The sequence below is a fragment of the Vanacampus margaritifer genome, chromosome 6 (genome assembly GCF_051991255.1).
Source record: "Vanacampus margaritifer isolate UIUO_Vmar chromosome 6, RoL_Vmar_1.0, whole genome shotgun sequence".
Taxonomy (NCBI): domain Eukaryota; kingdom Metazoa; phylum Chordata; class Actinopteri; order Syngnathiformes; family Syngnathidae; genus Vanacampus; species Vanacampus margaritifer.
Window position 1 is genome coordinate 29,488,321 of NC_135437.1, and position 16,133 is coordinate 29,504,453.

The window sequence follows — 16,133 nt, forward strand, 5'->3', positions numbered from 1 at the left end:
ATTTTCACCGTCAATTAATTCCACAGTATTTCTGCCCAGTGTCAGCTCTTCGGTATTCACATATACACAAATTGCATTCTCTTAACATATTTTTCCATTGACATTCACGAAGACGCACTCTCTCACGCACACGCACACACGCACGCACAGTGGTTAGCCTGGCCAACCTTGTTGACCCACTGGCTTAGCTGTGGTTACACGCTGGACGCAAAGCACTCATTAATGATTTGAGCCCGCTCTTAACTCGTGTAAACAAACAGAGCGAGGAGGCCGCCATTACCGTAACGACGCCCGCGTGTGGCCTCCTCAATCAGCCCTTCATTGATTTTTTTACATGAAAAAAAAAAGTACATTCAATTTATCTTCACTGAGAGCGTGTGAAAAACCTCAGGCAGCTGTCAAGCGTGTAAAGCAAGGAGCCTCAAAGTCATTTTTACCGCAGATCTGGTTTTCCTCAGAGAGTAGTTAGGACTGAACGTCATACAAATGTAAAATCACTTCTGCATGTTATTTAAATGACATCCCATGTACTTGTTAGTATGTATATTTTTAACAAAAAAATTGAATTTGAAATCAGGTCATGCAAATAGCAACATCAAATACATATCTATCTATCTATCTATCTATCTATCTATCCATCTATCTATCTATCTATCGCAAGAAGGGATATGGTGCTAAAATATCTGTAAAAAAAAAGTGCACAAAAATTGCAATTTTGGTACAGATTTTTATACCAAAATAAGAAGTAGCAACCCAGTGTCTAACTAATGAGCTAGTCTTTCTAGTTAGCTATTGAGCTAGCTCTGCTCTAGCTAGCTAGCTACAAGAAACAATTTTGTGAGAAAATATCTGTTAAAAAAAAAAGCACAAACATTTTATTTTGGGACAGATTTTGTGCAAAAGTGTAAATGTAGCAACCAATGGAGTAAAAAAACAAACAAACATGAAATGATTTTCTTTAGGTGACTGTCTAAAATTCTGGCGGAATTTGGCGGAGTTTGATACGTGGTGTAACGTTAACGATGGCATGTGTGGCATGGCACTTTTTTTTGTTTTTTTTTAATTCATCTTCTTTCTGGACGGACAGCGAGCAAGTTGCAGCGGGCAGAAAAAAGTGTTCCACAGGCCATGCCACGGCATCATCGCAAACCACAAAGGCATAAAACACCACAGTGGGGTTTTACGTCTGGTGTAAAATGCCATCACAAGCCCAGAGCCCGTGCACCCGTGCACTCGTGCACCCCCGCCCTCTTCCACCTCCAGACAGAGATGTCTTTGCCGCGGGGCGAGAAACTCGGCTGTGAGTGTGTGTGTGTGAGCGTGTGCGTGTGTATAGATTGGCAGGCCGGCTGAGGTTTATGCAAATGTTTTGGGTGATAGTTCGCGGGCAGGCGGGTGCGGGCAGACCATCGCGGTGGCTGTGCGGCTGCGTGGGGGTTTTCAGCACACACCGAGCTGCCTTTGAGGGCTAGTCAGTAAGAGGCACAAGCATCACAACTGGACAAACTTTGATTTTGTTTCATAAAAAAAAATACATAATTATTTATTTATATTATATTTATATATTTATTAGAGCTGTCAAACGATTACATTTTTAAATCAGATTAATCACATCTTAGAATTTTGATTAATCGCTTAATAATAAATCGCTTTTTTATCTATAGCTGTCCAAATTTGAAGAGGACCAGTTATGTGTTCATTCTTTTGACTTTTAATGTTATGAGGACGTCTTCAACATCTTTTGATCCACTGCACACGCTCATCCTCTTCTTTTTCTAATCAGTTAATTTAAAATGGAAAAAAACTTACACTCTGATGGATGGAAGGATGGTACCCAAACCCCCTCCCCCTTATTAATACTGCATTAATACAAAAATCCCCAGTTTGCAACTAAGTAATTGTAAATAACTAAAGCAAAGTCAATTGAGCAGCAACATCAAAAATGTCAGGAAAATCCTACCAAAACATCTCAGCAATATTTGTTGTTAATCAGAGGCACTTAAAATGGTTGCAGGTGTGTGCGTACTCCCATTTGCACGCACCTGCCGCCAATAATCCCCAAAGAAGTTCAGATGTTCTAGTAGGCTTTTGCTGGTGGGTTTTTTTCCCCCTCGTCATTGTTCATTCTGAAACACAGCCACATTCCCATTTACAAGAGGGTGTGCACACTTCTGCAACCTCATTATCTCTGTACATTCCCTTTTTGTTCCCCCCCAATTGAGTTTACAGGTTTTTATGTATATCACAAAAAGCTGGCATTTCAACAGGGGTGTGTAGACTTTTGTTGTTTTGCTAGTCAGCATTCACACGAGGACGATCATTTCCTTTGCTTTCTTTAGATCCGTCTTAATGACATCAGCCGTAAACACGTTCTATATTTAACTGCGCTCTATATATTTGGAGCAGTGCGCGCGGCGCGACACGTGTAGCGAGCGTTGTGTTTCCACGCCATGTACCTGCTGAGACCTTTCAGTGGCTATCTAAACACTGGAGAGAGAAAAAGAAAGTTGACTTGGACTTTCCAGAGGCTTGCAAATGCGCGTCGCGGCGTGCCAAGTGCACTTCAGCGCTCCAAGCTGATCCATTTACTTGAAATGAGCTTGTCTCTCTCTGCTGCTTTCCTGGCCAATTACAGCACAGTCGACTTCGCTCCTCTGTTTATTTATCCATTGCTTGTTTTCAATGGAGTGCAGTCAGCGCAGCAGAGGCCTCGTCCTCGCCACCGCCGTCGTCCCCGGGGTGGGGGGTTGGGGGGTTGGGGGGGGGGGGGGGCGGTCAGCGGGCACCTGAATTTTGGACACATTATGATACGTCCAACGTGGTTCGCCCGCTTGGTGCTGAAGCGCTTGGTTCATGTGTAAAATAACAAGATATTAATGACTTAAAGTTGTGTTCCTATAATCTAAACAGCTAAGTTTGACATTTTGAGTTGAATGTTTTTCTTTGTTAATGTAGCCTTGGTCCAGAATATTGAAAACGATTTCAAGTACGCTGTCAAACTCACTTACCAGCCGGCAGCCAGACATCATTGGTCATGCTAACAGCTAGCCGCTAGCCACTTACGTCGGAGACTTCTGCCGTACAATGACAGCGTAATAATTATTTAATTGAGTGAGTATCAAATTAAGTGTGTAACAAAATAGTATGTAGATAAATAAATAGCTACATTAGTTGACAAGTACCTGTAAGTATGTAAAAAAGTGATTATTTAAGTCAGTACATATTTTAGTCCTTTTTTTCCCTTCAAATCGTCAAATAAGGTTGAAAATATCCAATAAAAAGAGCAAACTTTACAAATGGAGTAAAAAAACAATCCAAAGCCCGAATGCCCGTTTAAACAAACACGTTTTGGAACTTCAGCCAGCATCACAATAAACAAAACGTATGCCAGCCAACTTTTGTCAAGACATTTGCAATGCGTCTCATGTGTTTATCCAAAGTGCCTCGTTGAGTTGCCTCAAATCTGAAAGCGCTGAATGAAAACACGACGCAAGCGCGCTTCCACCTTTCCAAGGAGGAGATGCGGCGCAGAGACGGCGCTAATCCGTTCCGACGTCGGCCTTGGGCTCGTCACTGGGCCGTGTTCCGCCGTTGACCTCGGCTTGCCCAAAGCTGCTGGCGGATTTGTCAGCGCAAAATATCCCCACCCTATGAGCGCAACTCTAAAATAAGCAGCAATTGAAAACACATGCCGGCCGAACGGCCGCCGGGGCCTCCATGATGTAAATGTTCAAACGTGTTAATTCACTAATGAACAGTGAGTCCATTAGACATTGGATTACATACTGCGGGCAGGAGATAAATCAACACTGAGTGTAAGTCAAACATGGGGCCGGGGCCAGGCGCGGCTTGTTTTCGGTGCGCCTGCGGTTTTCCAACAGTCGCGCTGCAAATGCAAAGCTGGCGGCGTCTGCCATCCCATCCGCATCCCCTTGTGAAAGGTGGCCCGCTGTTTGCTGTGTGCTGCTGACTGGCTTGCATTTCACTGCCACACCAGCGGAGTCACCGAGTACAAATACTTCCTGACGCCGCTTGAGTCAAACTCTCAGGTACCGTGGATTTTTAAGCAATTGTTTAGTTCTCCACAGAGGTGGCAAATCCAGGTCTAGAAAGTCAAAAACCTGCCACACATTTTGGCTTTAGCCTCTGAAAAGGTAAACAATGGCCACGTGAGCTAGCTAGCTCACTAGCTAGCTAGCACCTGGGGCTAAAGCCAAACTGTGGCAGGGTTTTTGCTTTCTGGACCTGGATTTGCCCCCTCTGGTTCTCGAGATATACACAAAGGTCTGAATTTACAGTTGTGGGCCTTCCGTGTAGTACCACGTTGTGCCACAACATGAGGGGCAGCACTGAGCTCAACTGGAAGAGATGTAATTAAGATGAAGAAGAAGCAGAGGCCTTTTAGCTTGTATTTTTTTAAATCAACAAAATAGCACTATAATATTCTACTTTATGAAAACATATTGTAATTACATAAATCAAATATTACATTAATAATAATAATAATAATAAAAATGTACATCATAAGTGTGAAGGACTTGGCCACTGGGGGCAGTGTCATGAAGACACTTACGAAGAAGAGTTTCATGTGACTCAGTAACTGCTCAGTTCCGTTAGCCTGTCAATGGCATTTTTCATTGTATGTTAGCATTAAGCTAGCCAAAGTTTGTTCATAAATAGTTTAATTGACTCTTTTGGAGTTTAAATATCCATCTATCTAGCCATCCTTTATACAACTTATCCTCACTCTAGTGCTAGCTGATTTCAGCTGTGAGACAGCAAATCGCAGTGTTTAAATACGCCATGTTTAATTCACTTTTGTTGGATATGATGTATGATATAGTGCTCCGTGTGGATTAAAGTAGCAGTTGTCTGAAGGGTTGGAATTAAAGGACATCTATGCTCATTTCTGTGTGATGCGCGTGTGTGATGTTTTGCTTTTGGTGTCGAAATACTTATTTTTCAATTCTAAAAAAAAAATCTTTGTAATTTATCACCTGCATTTGATTATTACTGTAAACTTAACTACAGTAATAAACTGTGAGTTAAAAATAAACTTGATGCATTCATTCTCTCTTATAAAAAAACCCAACTAAGAACTTTAAGTACTACTCGTTATTACAAATAGTACTTAGGAATAAAAGTTAAAAAAGTGAATTTTAATCAATTTTAATATGCTGGAGGGGTAAAATTGTAAACATGATCTTGAATATGGTCACGGGTTTTTCACCTATCGCTGCTGGTTCACTTTACAACTTTTGACTTTACCCTTACTTCCTTGCTGCTGCCTGAGCAAAAAAGAAAGCGAAAAAAAGAGGTATTAACCTTTTGGAGTTGGTTTTGTGAGTTGTAAATAAAGCGCGTGTGATTCAGGCAGCAGATCTCCTTTCTGTCAGCTCGCTGGTGTGGGTGGGTGGCTTCTGGAAACACTGAGGCACGCTGACTATGTTTGTGTTACACTGTCCCCAAGGAGAGCGGAGCCTTGTGGTTCGGATGGATTACGAGGGGGTGTTGTTGTGCGGTGGTTGCAGAGCTGCTTTCAAGTCGAGTGTTAATGGCGGGAGTGAAGTGGCTGCGTAGGTATGATGTGTTCGCTTTCTGGCACCAAAGTGCACTTTTGGAGGGGGTACGAGCGGGAGGGGGTTCCCCAAACATCGGCCAAAAAGAAGGCCTTTTACTTCATCACTCACTCTTTTTTTTTCCAATCTGAAATATGGACCATTATATAAGACGCTATATTGAATGGACAGACAGACGCTTCCATGATGTGTGTATGCTGCCTGCAGTCTCTCTCTTGGTATTTCCTTAATATTACGCCGTTGTGGGAGTGAACACAACCGACTTCTTTCCTGCCAATGGAAATGACTAGGGCTGGGTATTATTCTGATTTCCTCAATCGATTTCAGTTCCATTCACAAGAGTTCACTTTTCCCGATTCGAATCACTTCAGTTCAAACTGATATTGATTGATCATAGAACATCAATTCTTCTTAAATGTCAACGACATTTTCAGCCGAAGGACCAAGTTAATGTCAGGTTCAGTCTAGAACATTTAATAAACAACAGACAAGGAAGGAAGACAAGAGACTTTGATTCTTTTTACTCGCGAGGAGAACTGACAGAGACGTGTACCCGCTCTGAATGCACACTCCGCCCGGTCCTCTCTTTTGAATAGGATGTGTCCTAGTTACACTTATGTTGCTGCTCTAAAGGGGAGCACAGCAGCAACCATCACTGATATCTAGGAGTCATTGTGCAGACGTGTCTTTCTTCTGCGCTGAAGTTTTCAACAGTTTAGAGTTCAATAGTTCATCTGCGAAGTGTGGTTATAAACAACAACAAGATAGCGTTTTGATCACCAAATACTAGCTTAAGGCGCATTTCCTGTTTTGCGACTACAGCTTCAGTCCCAACCCACATGGTTCAAACATACTATCAGAGTAAATAAGGGATAACTTACTTACATTTATACATGTGTGTGTGGGGGGGGCAACATCAAAGTGTGCACGGTGGACAACATTCAGACATGTCAAGGAAGCTAAAACATAAACAACGTCACACACCGCTTACGCTCATGCTAACTTCAAAATAAAGTTTGTTTACATTGATGACAATGCAAACAGCCTTAGTGGACATTTACTTTGAAAGTAGCCCACGTCGTGGCATGATGGCTAGCTTGACTTCCCTTTTAGACGTTTGTAGTTTTGACAGACATTCAAGTTGCGACCGCCGACTAACATCAACACAACTTCATCTTGAACTCATATTTAATAGCTAATTCAGGACGCTAAGAAACTTACACCTTCATTGTATGATACGACGTAGGTGGCTACAGGCTAGCATGCAGCTAGCTGTTAGCATTACCTACGGGTGCCTGGCTGGTAGCTGTAAATGAGTTTGACAGCTGGTAACTGGCTTACTTGAATTCTTTTTCAATATTCTGGACTAAGACTACTTTGTAATTCACTCTCACTTTCATTATAAAAAAAAACTAGATAGATAGAACTTTGTTTCATTACTTATTTTTATTTATGAGACACTTTTTTTTTATAGGGAATAACATTTTACAAAATAAATGAAGACAAAGTCCAAAGCGTGACTTTTGCGATCCGTTGCAGCACGAGTGTCCAATCCTTGAGACCGGACAGACGTTGATTGTGTCTGCGCACGTGCGAATGTCATTTCCCCTGCGGGGCCTAATAGAAGGTGTCCGTCCGCGTTGCTTCTTCCTCTTCTTGGCTTCAGCAAAAGCTCGAGATGGAAAAGTCAACAATGGCGGCCGAGCTGACCGGTGCCAACGTGCAAAAAATGACAAACGGCAAAGAACACTCCATCAATTTCCCACATGACGTGAAGCACTCCCATTTGGAGTTGATGCATGCGTCGCAACACATGACCATAAAACACGCCAAGGGATTTATTGGAGCAACTCGGCTGCCGAACATATCCAATGACTAATTGGACGTCCTCGGCGCGGCGTCTTTGGCTATAAATAACCTTATTGTGTGTGGGCGGGCGAGCATGCCTGAGGTGTTCTGGTTAACATTCATAAGGACTTCCTTCCTGGCAGACGGAGGCAAACACCTGATGACTTAGCAGGGAGGAAAGAGTCCAATAAAAAGGATCCGTGTGTTCTTTTAAGCTTTCGACATGCGCACGCTAACCATTTGGCGTCTGTGTTCTTCACCGAGGTGGCAAAAGCACTCACGCTCGCTACCTCAGTCAAGGATACGTGCATACATTTAAAACAGAAAAAGTCAAACTCACTTTACGTCTGTTTGATGTTCACTTTCGTGCAAATGCGACGCCATTTTTCTTGGAAACTACAGAGTTGGATGAAATCAGAAGTTTCAAATGAAGATCAATCAGGTCAAATCTTCAGGAGCTTGTTAACTCATTTGCTCCCCGACATTTATTTGAAATCTTTTAAGTGTCCCAAAGACGAATTTATATGTTTTTATGTTGTTGTTTTTTATGCTAGAGCATACAGAAGGCTTTAATGCGGCGGCCTCTCAACTGCAGAAAACAGTTGAAGAAATGGTAGTTATTACACAAACGGCCAGCAGGTGGCAGTAGAGTATAAGAGATCAACCGGGGGCTATGTTGAAAACAGTTCATTTACCCACAGTTCTAAATACATCTGTTGCAACAAGCTCTTTTTGCCAGTGTTTTCAACAGATTTGGGAATTATGATCAAACTTAGCTATATTTTAATGCTAATTGCTGCAAAACAGAAACAGATAGAAATATACTTTTTTTTTTCCTGATGAAAGAAGAGGCCTCTATAGTTAAATAATTTTCGCTGCTCCCCAAGAATCATGGCGGCCTCGCAAATGGATTCGTGGGGCAAGGAACAAGGAAACGGCAGTACACAAAAACAAACATGCCTTTGGCAGCAAGTATTTTACAATGTCAAACTTTTTTTTCCCCAATGCAGGCACCACTCGGTAAACATCAGCGCACATCCGGAACATTCTGCTCGTCTTCACTTTTGTGAGCGTGATCACGCCAGAGGACTTTGGCGCACATCAGCAAGTCAGCCAAAACTGTTAGAAAGGTGAGAGAACTTCTCTTTATATGAAAAAAACAACAAGAAATTCTAATTCGTCAAATGAATGCCGGTAAAACGGGGGAACTTATAAGAAGAAGAAAAAACAGCTTTTGAAGGGCAATTTCCGGGGTGTGTATAATATGCAAGTGTGTGTTATTCCCAAGAAATGATGTTGAATGGTTGCACTTGTGAGACGAGGTACGATTCTAACTCAAGTAAAGTGCAGATTTTTTTTTATTTTTTTTTTACGTAAGTCCAGAAATGATGTACTTGTACTTTGTTACTTCCCACCATCGCACGTGTTTGCACGTAAGCAGATATGACGGGTGACGATTGCGTCCAGAAAGAAATACACGCGCCACTTCAAAAAAATTACAACTTTTCACTCCAAAGGTAATAAAGTTTGACTTCTTTCAATAACACGCGCGGCCAAGATACACCGGAGCAAAATGTGAATTTTTATGACCGTCATAACCTCTTATTTTTCCCTCTTTAAATATCAGCTTTTTGCATTTTTTTTTTTGCAGTGTAATTGAGTTGGACTGGCTCGTCATGATGTAATGATGAGCCGTTGACCTTTGGTGAGGGCGTACGTTCACAAATGCAGAATTTGTCGATTGCTATAAGGGCTAAGCTAACACAGCTAACATTAGACTACAGGCACACGCCATACAATTAGGTGTCACAACACCTTTCAGATATCGTATAATAACAAAGTCAAAGGTAAGTGGGCTTCTCCAAGCTAATTTGGCTAGGCTAAGCTAACACAGCTAACATTAGACTACAGGCACACTCCATACAATTATGTCTCAAAATCTTTCAGGTATCATATAACAATAAAGTCAACGCTAAGTGGGCATGTCCAACCTAATTAGGCTAGGCTAAGCTAACAGAGCTAACGTTACAATCCACACTCCATACAATTAGGTGTCTCAAAACATCAGGTATCATGTATAGTATAAAGGTAAGCAGGCTTGTCCAAGCTAATAAGGCTAGTCTAAGTTAAGTCTATTACGCTAAGGCGAGTAAACAAGATAAGCTAAAAATAAGTGGGCTGGGATAGTCCCGCTTTTTTAGCTTTGTGGCCTGAGTCCAGGTGAATTTCGCCAGTCCGATTGTCCCGGTCAATCATGAATTGTCATTAGATAAAGTAATAACACAACCACCATCCACCAGATGGACTCGCGATTACATTTATTATGAATTGTTCCTGGTGAGAATTCATTGTATATTTGACATTTAACGAAATAGTAGTTTCCCGGATTAGAATTTTTAAAATCTAGTCAACCTAAAGTTAGGGGATTTTGGTCAAGATAAGTGGCTAGGCTAAACTAAATCTACTAGGCTAAGATTAGTTAGCAAAGCTAAGCTAAGCGTGTTAGGCCACCTGGTGCAGAAATATCAAATTTGTGAAAAGGAGGTAAAGCGTTTGAAAGTTTTTATGAAGAAGAAGATTTTCGGAGGTAGGTCGACCAAATCACATGAACCCGGAAAAATAAATATTTTAATCAGATAGCTGGCTTACTCAAATAGACATTAACGTAGTAACAAAGTCAGCTTCGTCCAAATGTCGTTTTTTTAAGAGTTGGAAATGTTTTTGTTTTGTGTTCTCTGAAGCATTTCATGAATACAACACACTATAGTTTGGTTTACGCAATGTGCAGGTTTATCCTCTCTATCTAAATCGTTTTGTGGCTCGCACGTGTTTGTTTTCTGTGGGTGACGTGCGGTCCCAGTGGCTCTTTGAGTCTTGCCGACCGCTGGGCTCTTCGGCTAATCTTTTAGTTTTAGTGTGCAAAAGCGACGTAAGCGAGGCCAAGCTAATGAGACAAGTGAAGCTCGCTTCGCCGCAATCCTCCTCGTCAGGTTTGTGACACATCGGCGGGGAAAAAGAAAAAAAGAAAATTGCCGTGCCAACAAAAATGTAGCACACGAGTATCAGGTATCATTTAATAAAAGGCTGTGTGAAAATATTAAATTAAGTACGCTTAAATCACTTATGTGTGTTATTAACTCAACAGGCCGAGTTTTTATGGTTTGTGGGTAAAAAAAAAAAAAAAGCAGCAAAAAAAAAGCATCTGAATGCAAAAGCGGAGCAGCACCAAGGGCGACTTTTCACCACCGCAGACTGTCTGCTCTTCTCCACCTACAATTGGATGTCGGAATTCAACAAGGGGGAATTTTTATTTATTTTTTTCCTCTCCAGTGAGAGAGACTCGCCCATATTATTTGGCGCATCGCGTCACGTTGGGAAAGCGTCGCCACGGATGATAAAAGTGTCAGATGAGTTATGAGAGGCCTCGCGACAGATGATTTCCATTGCCTTGGAGTGATGCGACAACAGGTCTTCATTTCCATCTCGGACTTTCTTTCTCAGTGGCGGTCCTCTGCAGACATTGCAAATGTACTCACACCCTGTACTTGAGTTTAGGGTTTTAGTCCTTCTCAAATAGGGGATGGGCCACCCTGGGTGTGACCCCAGGGAACGTTTTTTTTTATTTTTATTTTTTTTATTGCACATCCACTGCAGTAGGTGGAATAGCAAAAAAAAAAAAAAAAACTTGTTTTGTTGTGCTAACTAACCCAATAGTTTACATTTTTCCGAAATGTTTTTATTTTAAAAATGGTGTTTCTTACAGTATCTCAGGGTGGGAATCTTTGGCTGTCTCACGTTTCGATTCCGATTTTTGGGTCTGAGATTCGATTCAGAATCGATTTTTGATTTAGAACGATTTTTGATTCAAAATGATTTGATAGACAATCATTTCTGATTTCCATTTATAGATGTGCAAAGAATCGTCATGATCTACTCCAGTCTGACTCGCTAATGCTAATTAGCGCGTTACTTGCGAGACTTTTATCACTCAAAAGAACAGCTATTCATTCAAAACGCTTCAGGAATATTTACAGAGAAGCTTCTTAACATTACTCACCGCCATATGCTCTTCCTACGCTGCAAAAAAACACAACTTATATTGGCATAACTTGTTTGGGACTTTTTCCTTCTACTCTCTAATGTGACTACAACTTAACAGTGTATCAGAACACGCGGAACCACACTGCCCCTAAGTGGCCAAATCGGGTACAACATGAACAGCGCTCCCAATAAAGGCACACACAAACAAGGGCAAGACAGTATAAAATTCTTTGAATAAAAATTGATTTGGGGACATTTAACATTTATTCTGAATCGTACTGAATGAGAAATTTGCCACTTTATAAAGTCGAAAATTTGCCACTTTATAAGGTCACAAATTTGCAAGCTTTTTTCTCGGAATATTGCTCCCACCCTCTAAAAAAAATATATTTATACGTATGTCGTACTATTGAGTATAATGTATTTGACTTCAATATTTGATCTTTTTTGTCTTATTATTAGCTAAAATTAGCTAACTGAGTGTGAACTTCTCCAAATGATGTAGGTGGCGCTGATGCATGCTGTTTTTTTTTTTCTCTGGTTTCAATAAGTATGACAAGGTGTTAGGATGTGGATGAAGTCACCACTGAAGGCCCAGGTAGTAAACGGCGGGCCGGCCGGCCAGTGCGTGTGCGCGCGCGTGTGCCTTTTCCACGGCTCCTCAGTTTGATTGGGGCGGCGCGCACACAAGGAGGTCCACTGCAGCGCCACACTGTTTTCTTTCCCTGCGCCCATAACTCTTAAAAACACACAAACACTTGGGTTGTAAATGACCTGTTCATCACACTGTGACAGCAGAGGTGATTCTGGACCCTTGGTGGGCCAGGTGCGCCGATCGGGACGGCGGCGGCGTGCCAAGAGCCTGTTGGCATGGCGACGCGGCACCGTGGAAACTTCTGGAATCTGTCGCCGCCTGGCAGGGCCCTGAGGCTCCCCGAGCCGGCCCGCTGTTGGCTTTGCCTCCAGCTGGTTCTTTACAGACGGCGGCGGGCCGCGGCCAACATCAGCCCACACACACGCCACTTACACACACACATATACACACACACACACGCGTGCGCGCGCTGGGCCAAAGTTACACAAGCATGCAAACAAAAATACAAGCATTTTCTGTAATCGCCTTGTCTCTGCCAGGGCTTACAAAAAATGACCCAAAAATAAGTTCACACGTCTGTTTCCCTCACACGTCCATATTTCTAATTATCCAGCTTGTACAAGAAAATATGGTTTTATTTACAGTGTGTTTTATTTGTTATGGTTCACCTCTCTGTGGTTTATTTACTTTTCGCTTTCTTTTTTCCCCTCCATTTAGCGCAGTTTGGTTTGTGTTTATAAATGCAACATTTGTACTAGTAATTCTGACGTTGGCTGCGCCAGGAAAGCTGCCTAACCGCAATCGGGGCTCTCAGCAGATGGCGCTATTGCTTACTTTATTTTCAAGTTCATTTGCAAAATCCGTGTTGAGAAATAGTCTGAGTAAATCAACTAGGTCAAGCTAAGCCGGTTAGGCTAATCTAAGTAAAACAGGCCAAGCTAATAAAGCGAGTGGACTAGTCCGACACAACTAGACTAAGCTCAGTTAGTTAACCTGAGGTCAACAAGGCAAAGCTAACCCATCTAGGCTAAACTAATAACTATCTGTCTATCTACGTAAACATAAGAAGGCTAGCCCGACTTAAGAGTTGGCTAAATCATTGCTAAGATAAGGTAGCTAGGCTAAGCTAAGAAGGCTAGTCTGGGGTGAGCTAATGCTGGCCTACAAGTTTAAGGTAAGTAAACATAGCTAAGAAAGTTCATCTCAGATAAATTGGCTCGGCTAAAAAGCGTAAGCTACTATTTGTATTCCGTGATGACTTATTTTCCGTCGCCAACTGACTTTTAGACATCTGTGAGTTATTCCAGGTCCAATTGGACTTTTTTTTTTTTTTGCCTGGCCTCGCCATCTTTTCTGCACGCTGCACTGATGTGATTCGTTTTCACTTAATGGCCGAGAAGAATGCGGCCGCAGTCGAAGCGTGCGTTCCGATCTCGTCTTATCGGTGATCTCACAATGCTTCTTTTGTTGCCAATGTGATGACGTGAAAACAAATAGAAAGCAAGAATAATTGCGCTCTTTAAAAGCGCAGTGCCGCTAACGGTGGGAACGTTTGAAGTGCGGCAAATTCCGTTTGAGGTCATGTGACTCTGTAACCGGGGTCAACTTTGCTTTTTGTTTATTTACTGGAATATTTGTTGCATTAATCAGGCATTTACTTCTAAAGTCAGTTTGTTAAAATGTTTGTCATAATTGGTTAATGTATTATTTTAAATGATATAGAAAAAATATGTAAACACATTTTACATTTGACAGATTTGTGCTGATTGTATGTGGGAAAAAATAATGTTCAATAAATTATACTGTAAATATACATATATTTAAAATGAGGAGGGATTTATATTTTTATTGGTAAAATAAACTTTAACACATGCATTCAAGCGCATTTATAAATGTATAATAAATAACTGATTACTAAATTATGATCAAATTAGTTATAAATATCAAATTAGAAAAATGAGAGGATCAATATACAAAATAAAACAAGCTATTTCACGTATACTGTACCTTGAACACGTTTTAATTTAATATTATTTTATGAATAAAAGTAAGTAATTTACATACAGATTGGACACTTAGATATGAATTGATGATAAATAAAGAATTAGAATGAATTATTGAATCGTTACAGAGCAAAATCGCCAGAGTTGTGTTTACACCGAGAGTTCAATCTAACACTACAAAAGTGTTATTTATGTGTGTCCACACCAATGAGTGTAAATCCTGCACTTTTCAAAGTGTTACGTCACTTAACCAGTGTTACTCCAGCACTGTATAGTGTTAAAAATCTACACTGGTAAACACGGAGTAGCGTTGAAAGTAAAAAAAATACTCTTGACAGTGTACCTTGTTATCCTAACATATTTGCATATTTGATCAAACACTGGAAATTTAACACTGACCGATTTGTAAAAAAAAAAAAACTTTACATAGGCTGTACATTCAACACATTTTTATTTATTTTATTAAATCACTAATTAAGTCCAACCAGTTCAGGGTGTACCCCGCCTATTGCCCGATGCCAGTTGGGATAGGCTCCAGCACCCCCGTGACCCGTGTCACCAAAATGGATGGATGGATTCATTAAGTCAATGAACATTTTTAAAGTATTATTTTATTATTAAAGTAAACAGTTTTACGTATACAGACGCTCCCCTACTTACGAACATTTGCGTTACGAACAACGGTACATACGAACATTTCTGCGCGTACAGTATGTCGAAAAATGTTTGGAAAGAAATGCTGTGAGTTCGATTTTGTATTGCGCGTAGTGCTTCTTTCCGCCGCTAATACCGACGATTGGCGCTGTGAGAGCTCATTGGAGGCTGAGCAACGTGGCGAGGAGGAGGAGGAAGAAAACGCCGGTCCCCATGAAGCAGGAAATAACTTTTGAAGCCGATTCCAGCGACGACGAAGAATCTCTCATGATATAAAATCCTCCTCTTCCTCCTCCTCCATCATCTCCTTAAGCATCGAGTACATCTTCCAAAAGTAAGTTAAACTTCATTTTATTTATCTTATTACGTACATGTACATACTGTGTGTGTGTCTTTCGCTCTCTCTCTCTAACATACGTAGTACAGTACAGTACTGTACGTATTCTCTCCATTTTATTAAAAGTTTTTTTCAGTACAAACCAATGCAGGTTACTTGTACAAGCCTTAAACATACTTATATAAACCTTCAATATACTTATATAGGCTTTAAACATAAATTAGAATACAAAATATAGCACTGAAGCAACTTACGAACAAATTCACCTTACGAACGATCGTCCGGAACGTAACTAGTCCGTAAGGTGGGGAGCGTCTGTACATGTAATTTGGAAAGTTTGGAATTCAATAAATTAGTAATACATTAAAAATGGAAACAATTTCACAAAATCTCGCAAAGTTTTAATATATTGGCTTTAATTGCGCAATACCTTCATCAACTATAATTCATTAAAAGAACATTTCAAAACAAGAATAAATTGGAATTTGTGTCATTTAAGTAGTTGACGTATTTGAAATATCTATTCGAGCTAATTGATTTGACATCTTGACCAAAAGGTCAACCCTAATAAATCCGTGGGACGTTGGGGTGCCCCGCCGCCTTGATTGAGGGCCCTTTGAAGGTCGGCGGCGCGCGTGAATAATGGCCGTGTTGAAAGGGGCCCACCACAGGAAAATAAACTGGCCATCTTTTGTTTTCCTTGTGTGGTCACGGCGAGGGAATTCTTTCGAGGCTTTTGTTTGCTAATTCATTTCCATCTGCGGACTTCGGGGGGGTGCAAGTGGCTGCGGAAATTCAAATTTATTGAAATCTATTTCGGCGGTTAAGCTGGCTGCATTTCTTCTGTCCAATGAGGCAGTGAGCTGTTTTGTGGCTGCGGTGCAGTCGTGGCGAGGAGGGGGGGGTTCGGGGGGGGGGGGGTGTTAATGTGTACATTTGTGGCAAAGTCAAACATGCAAAAGTCTTCGCGGACAGCCGTCACGTTTGAAACGAACACCTTGTCGCTTGTGCGGCTCCAAAAGGCAACGGCCGCGCTGTCGTTTCTCGTTGAGTCAAGTCGATGACGGCGTTGCGGG

The 16,133-nt window shown here is 41.3% G+C and overlaps 1 long non-coding RNA gene across 5 annotated transcripts in view; it reads left to right on the forward strand.

The window, feature by feature from the left end:
• The window catches only part of LOC144053344 (uncharacterized), a 75,271-nt gene that overhangs the window by 40,492 nt on the left and 18,646 nt on the right, over positions 1-16,133 (forward strand). For 3 of the 5 annotated variants that reach the window (XR_013294393.1, XR_013294392.1, XR_013294391.1), the window contains exon 4: positions 8,438-8,557. This is a non-coding gene — a long non-coding RNA (uncharacterized LOC144053344). Of the gene's footprint in view, positions 1-8,437; positions 8,558-12,263; positions 13,967-16,133 lie in introns of those variants that run through there. The other 2 variants (XR_013294395.1, XR_013294394.1) reach the window with 2 other exon arrangements.